A 6,566-nucleotide genomic window follows, 5' to 3' on the forward strand; every position below is an offset into this window, starting at 1 on the left:
TGCAGCTCGAAATGTTTCCTTCTATAGCATTAACTGAAAACTGCTCAATTTAAAGTTGTAACATCTTCTTGCAAATGAGTGAGAGGGAAATAATTATTGTCTGTGAAATTGCTACACTTGAGAATTACATTCTTGCATTATAAATGTTACAAGCCAAGGCTTTCTTCTTATTGAACACATAAAACGCAATGATAGAACACCTGCCAACTAATAAGATAGTTCGCTAAAGCCGACGACTCTGGTTAAATTATACTCACCAGACGAATAAACAAGTTAGAGTATAAAGTACATAGCTACTACAGGTTTATTTTTCGAGGTAATGCCATTTATTCGCCATTTGTATTTAGTTTCTTTCCTTACATAAAATCCACGTGTAAATGAAAGGCAAATTAGTTTAACAAGTCAGAAAAAAGTTACCAAAGTGAGGATTAGAACTGAATTAATTCTATGGAAGACCTAATTAACACTTGCACTTCGAAATACCACTAGCCTCTATTCTGGAATTAGGTTGCACTCATTAAGAAGAAGAGAAAGCAGCTGTCTTTGTGTTGAACTATTAGTGAAGGCCCTATATGAGACCATGTGATATGAATTCGTACATAACTAGTTCCGGCTCAACTCACAGATTTGCAGTCGTCCGTCACTCCGTGGTTTCCAGCTGTCACTGACTTTTTCCCTTGCAGACTGTGTTATATTATGAAATCGGTGGGACATGTTTGTACAATATCTTTCAAATTTGAACATACGCCAATTTTTTTATCGCATGTTATTTTAAAACACGATAACGGGTTTATACAGTATATTAAATTACAGAACTTGTCGTATAACACACAAGTACAGTATGACTTCAATTCTGTGAACGCTTATAAAGGCAATTCGGTACCTCGTGAAACCAATCTGCGTGTAAGAGGAAAGAAGAAGTGAACTGGGAAGGTTCGCACCCTCGATAGACTTCAACTTGCAAAGAGCTTAGCTCGCTTACCTCCACCAAAAAAGTACTTTTCTACTAGTTGCGTGTAGTGTTCACATGTAAGCCAAAAGTAGCGCTCTGCACGCTACTTTTCGTGCTGTGCAACCCGAGCGCTGCAAAAGTTGTAATTGGAAGTTGCGAGTCTGTTTACACACTAGGCGCTACTTTTACAGCTGTAGTTTAGCTGCAGTTTTACATCTACTTGTTGATTAGTCAATGCATTTCTTGGGTTATGTTCGCATTAGAGTTTCAGACTATGAAGCTCGTGCACTAGCTTATTCATAAACTCTTTTCATTTTAATCTGGGTAACAAAACGTTAAACTATAAAAAGAAAACGATGCTGGGACAAAGGAAGAATATAAATACAGAATAATTTGAAGTTACAATGTCCTCCGAGACCTATGATAACGGTGATGAATAGGCCTTAATGTTATGGTGTAAAAACTTTTTGCGAGTATTAAGAGGAGAAATGTTATTATTTTTAACAACTTTTCTGTACTGGTCCAGAAGAGAGTGAATTATTTTAAAATTTGTCTTCTGAAATTTCTTTTGCACTTAAAATATCTGCTACAGTCTTTTACTTTTTGTTGTGGGAATCGGCATTAGGAAGTTCTACAAACACTCTTTTGTTTCAAATAGGTATACTATTTATTTTTCAGTCCTAAATAACGTTTAGAAATTGAAGTTATTTTAATTATAAAACTATTAGAAAAACACCTCTGAACTTCAAATATAATAAACAGCATATTCTCATAAGCAATGTTGACAACTCTCCTGTTTGTAAGTTCGCTACAGAAAATAAAAAATAAAGAACTATATCATGAGCAAATATACTGTGTCTGTGTTGTACATTAGTAATTGCTACAAATATTTTCATCACATCAATCATTAAAATACATCCAAAGAATATAAAGTGTAACTGGCACATTTTGGTGGCAACCCAGTTCACACGTCGCTATTTTAAGCTGCGGGCAGCTGGTTCGGCATCCGCTACTTTTCAGGTTGCACCGTTGTTCACACGTTGCAGTACGAGAGTCGCGCAGTATTATGTAGGGCAGACCCGAGTAATTTCGCAGTATTAAGGTTTTACTCCTGTAAAATATGATAAGTAACGTATTAAAATTTCCATTTTTTAGGAAGAAACATTACTTATGATTTTTATGCATGGTTTTTTTATATTTTTTAAACTGAAATGTTTACATATGACAAATTAAAAACCTGTTGCGAATTATAATCGTTTGGACAACTCGATTAATTTCGCAGTACTACTCTGGTAGTTTCGCAATAATATTTCTAAAATACACTACCGGTCAAAAGTTTTCGATCAGCTATAAAAACAATTATATACTTTATTTCAATGTACCAACACATCGGAAAAACTAAATAGACCAACAAAATAATATTTTCTTTTCTAGCATTATGATATGATAGAATATTCGAAATGAAATCCCTGTTTTAACCACAAATCCATAGTTGTGATAGATGATGAAAACTTTTGACCGGTAGTGTAAATTTCTACATATTTGGTGAAAATTAACTTCCATTTTATTACCAAAATATATGCAACGAATTATTTGTCTTACAAGAATTGTCTCTCATTCACATTTATATTCTCTACAAGAGTGACACAAAAATTCCTTGCGGTATGTTACAAGTCCTTGACATTTTTCATGGAACTGCAAACACTGTATCCAGGCCTCTCCATTTACATCATTCTCGTACTACCGCCTGGAGAATGTAGCACGTTTTTTCATCAAACAAAAATTGTGCACATCTTTTCACTGCACGAGTGCTCTTGAATATTCCTGAAGTAGACTGGCTTTCAATTTATGCTCTGGCTCTTCCACTAGTCGAGTTGTCTCTGGACACTGGCTTTCTATCCTCCTCCGAAGAATGATAAAACGCTCTCACAGAACTTGCAGCATACTTCCGCTTCCTCCATCTCCTTATGGGAGTTGTAAGAGGAAGAATAGTCGGCTCGTATAGGGCTGTTTATGTGAAGCTTTTGATGATCCAGTTGATGTGGCGTAGGGAACAACTACCGATGCAACTTTCCCTGTTTCGTGAACAATTGAAACATTCAGGTCATCATGGAGACAGGGTAATTCCCAGATCTAGAGAACCCACCAATAATGTTCTGTATAGTCACAGACTGTTTCATTGTAGCCCGGAACATTGGAAAGAAGTTCTTCCCTGCAGGTTTATATTCACAAGTTTTAAGATGACCTCCTGGCTTCACAGTCTAACTCCTTTAATGGAACCAAACACCGAGACATCAAGAGGTTGGAGAAGATAGGTAAAATGAGAAGGAAAAGTTACAAATACGAATCCATTTTACTTTCTGAATTTCAAAGCCTATGGATAAATGTGGCTGCTGTGTAAATCCATCAAGATCATCACAGGTCTGGCTGGAGGAATGTTTTCGACGAAGTGATGTAGTAAGTTCAAGAAAATCTCCAATCTTTGACACTTTAGCTGGAATAAATGGACGTGCACTTTCTCGAAGATTTTCAGTCATTCTCAAACCTTTAAAAATAAAGAGTGGAGGCATGCATTGGTCCATAAAATTTACGGCCAATAAGACGTTGTTGTTTCTCCCTTTTCCGCAGTAGACTGAGTATGATTCTTTTCCCTTTTGGAGCCCTTCGGGGAGACTATTTTGTTTGGTTTTGTTACCATATTAAAAACTTGTCTCATTAGATTCCAAATATCGTTGAGTTTGTCATTCAGTCCCGAGTTATATAGAACCCTCTCTAGAGCATCATGATTTTCTCGTTTAGCATCAGGAGCCTTGTTGTAAGAAAGGTTTTCAGGTTGGCGTATGCACAAATCATGACGTTTCTTGAAAGAAACCCACCAATTCTAACCCGCCCTATTATCCTCATTGCTGAAAAGATTCTTGCCCCTTTTACGTGCCAATCGAAATGCAAATTCTTGAACTTAAGTTGCAGTAAGCTTAAAGTCAAGTTCTTGTATCTCGACCACATAGGACAACAATTCAGCTTCTTTCTCTCCAGGTAAGAAAAAAGGATTTCCTTTCTTCACGACTGGCATTTTGGAAGGGTCAGGTGTGATGTTCAGTGTATTGCAAGGAATATTAAATTAAATATTTTACTGAGAGCTCCTTTTACATCAGTTTCTTTATATTTCTGACCATATTTACCTCTAGCGGGAAACATCTGTAACAAATGATACGGTAAATGTGTTAAATTTGATTGTTATTTGTTCTCATTTATATAAAACTGATTTTTGAGATCAGAATCCGTACCTTTATTATGGACTATTAATATTTTGTAGGCCTATTTAAATTTTGTCTGTTCAATAAATAGATAAGTATTAATTTAACTTCCTTTTTGGCTATCTAAAACAGGAAAAACATACACACAATTGAACGTATTTGATAGTGGTATCGAACCCGTGATTCTGGTGTATCAGTAGCCTATTTTTTTTCTTCTACTACTCAGCACTAAATGTAATTAATCGCTATCAATTGATTTAGTAAAGAAAATAATTATCTTTAAAGAGCGATAATAATATTCTCATATTCAAGATGCCTACTTTCTTCCTTTCACTGCTGAAGTAACATCTACCACAATTTTAACAGCCAGAACTGAATACGAATCGCTTCAACCGGCAAAAACACATTTCTCAGCAAACAGTTTTTGGATATTTTTCACTTACCACTCTAAAAAATCTCCACACATTAAAGAATACAAATAGCTACTCTAATGAAATACATTTCTTCAATTATGAAAATAATTCAGATAAAACTTCCGCAACGTTCCACAAGTACCCTCTTTTCACAAAATGTGACAACAGAATGGTAAATGAGTTTTCAGTCCTGTTGAAGCTCAACAGAGCCATTACTTGTAGTGCAGACGGTTCTAGGCACTGCTGCCATGTACTGGGATTTTTTACAGCATCAGATTTACTCGGACTACTTCGGAATGTGAAACATAAGAGCTACTGTGAAATTGTACGTGTTGCGAATTTACCCGAGTTTGCCCTACTGCAGCGCTGCAAAAGTAGCGACGTGTGACCGTACCTTAAGGTTCTTACTATGAGCTACGGTGCACACAAACATTTACTGCCACGAGATAACGAATGACCTCTAAGCGTACTGTGGCTTAGTAAAAAATGTTGATGCCAATTCAGTTCAGGCACTGGTACCGAGCAAATTACAGGCGGTAAGAGATGTCTGTCAAGCGGACGTCTTTAAACGTGCAACAAAATATTCAAGTTATTCGTCGAATTGAAAACGGCGAAAATTACAAAATTACTGCTCCCACGTGATTCATAATGTGGCTGCCTGCTCGACTAAAATATCTACTGAAACTCTAAAGACAAGCTGGAATAAATTACTGACATATGAATTCGAAAGTACGACAATAAAGAAACCTCGTGTAAAATACATCAGTCATTATGCTGCAGGCACGACTTTTATCAGAGAAGTTTATTAAATCCTATTTAGTTTTTTTTAAGAGCGGAGTAAAATTATGGGAATAAAATTTCTCCACCCATTTCCCTCCCTTTCAATTCAACTGAAACTGAGAGCTACTAAGACGAAACGAAAGGCCACTCCTATGAGCGGCGTGCCAAAATCGTCATGAACGTTGTTATATATAATGTGAATCGAACTATGAAACGACCTCCAAGATTCGGCCCATTGCTTTTTTCTGGTACTGTACACAACGAATAGAAGCTCAACAGACGTAGACAACTTATCACCTATTTTTCACATAATTTTCTGAAAATTCCAAAGGTAATGCTTCCTGTAGAAGTATCGTCTTGAAATAGTTCAGTTCAATCTCATGCTTTATAAATGAATATGATCTGTTCCATAAGTATGTAAAATTTAGTTTATGTTATTGGCTTTCTTTGTAATAATTGACTTATACTAAAGAACTTCGAAATCAATTATGTGGTTAAATTATTTGTAAATACTGTAGAAGTGTAGAATGATTAATCATTGAGTAAGTAATTTTGTGAATAGTCGAAATAATCCTTTTTCCATTCATTTTATATAATTTGAACTTTTACTAATTTTTTGTGACTGGATTCTCGCTCCCCCCCAGTTAGTCCAAATTATTGAGGTTCTACTGTAATTATATCGATTCAAAATGGAATAATAGTCTATATGATATAATGCTGAAAAAGAATAATTTTTGCATAGAAGTGTTGATATTATTATTATTATTATTATTATTATTATTATTATTATTATTATTATTATTATTTCGACTGTAGAGAATGGTAATTGTAACTTTTGGAAAATGTAGATAAATCAGGTTCTCTCCCTTCACGCGTCAGGTCTTGGACCACGCTGCTGTAAAAAAATTTCGTCCTGCTTTAACTGATACCAGAATTATACTAAATAGGATATTGTTTTCACTTTTTGAAAGTCGTTACCAAACAAAATACGAGGGAGGGTCAATAAACTACAAACTGAGGTACGTACATGTAACTACCAACATTATTCAGTTGGCGCCTATACCTATCACAGCTAGACGGTAATATTATGGCTGTGTACACAAGCGAAACAAAGAAGCAGCAGTTGCAAAATGACGGTACCATTGCGCGAGTCTACCTTAGGAT

At 35.5% G+C, this 6,566-nt stretch overlaps 1 protein-coding gene across 1 annotated transcript in view; it reads right to left on the reverse strand.

Moving 5' to 3' along the window:
• The window catches only part of LOC138711808 (alpha-tocopherol transfer protein-like), a 52,592-nt gene extending 51,867 nt beyond the window's left edge, over positions 1–725 (reverse strand). Inside the window, exon 1 of the mRNA XM_069843058.1 lies at positions 624–725. The gene's annotated coding sequence lies outside the window, so the exon portion shown is untranslated. The remainder of the gene's footprint in view (positions 1–623) is intronic.
• Between the last annotated feature and the right edge of the window lie 5,841 nt (positions 726–6,566).

The sequence above is a fragment of the Periplaneta americana genome, chromosome 13, assembly GCF_040183065.1.
Source record: "Periplaneta americana isolate PAMFEO1 chromosome 13, P.americana_PAMFEO1_priV1, whole genome shotgun sequence".
In the NCBI taxonomy this organism is placed as follows: Eukaryota; Metazoa; Arthropoda; class Insecta; order Blattodea; family Blattidae; genus Periplaneta; species Periplaneta americana.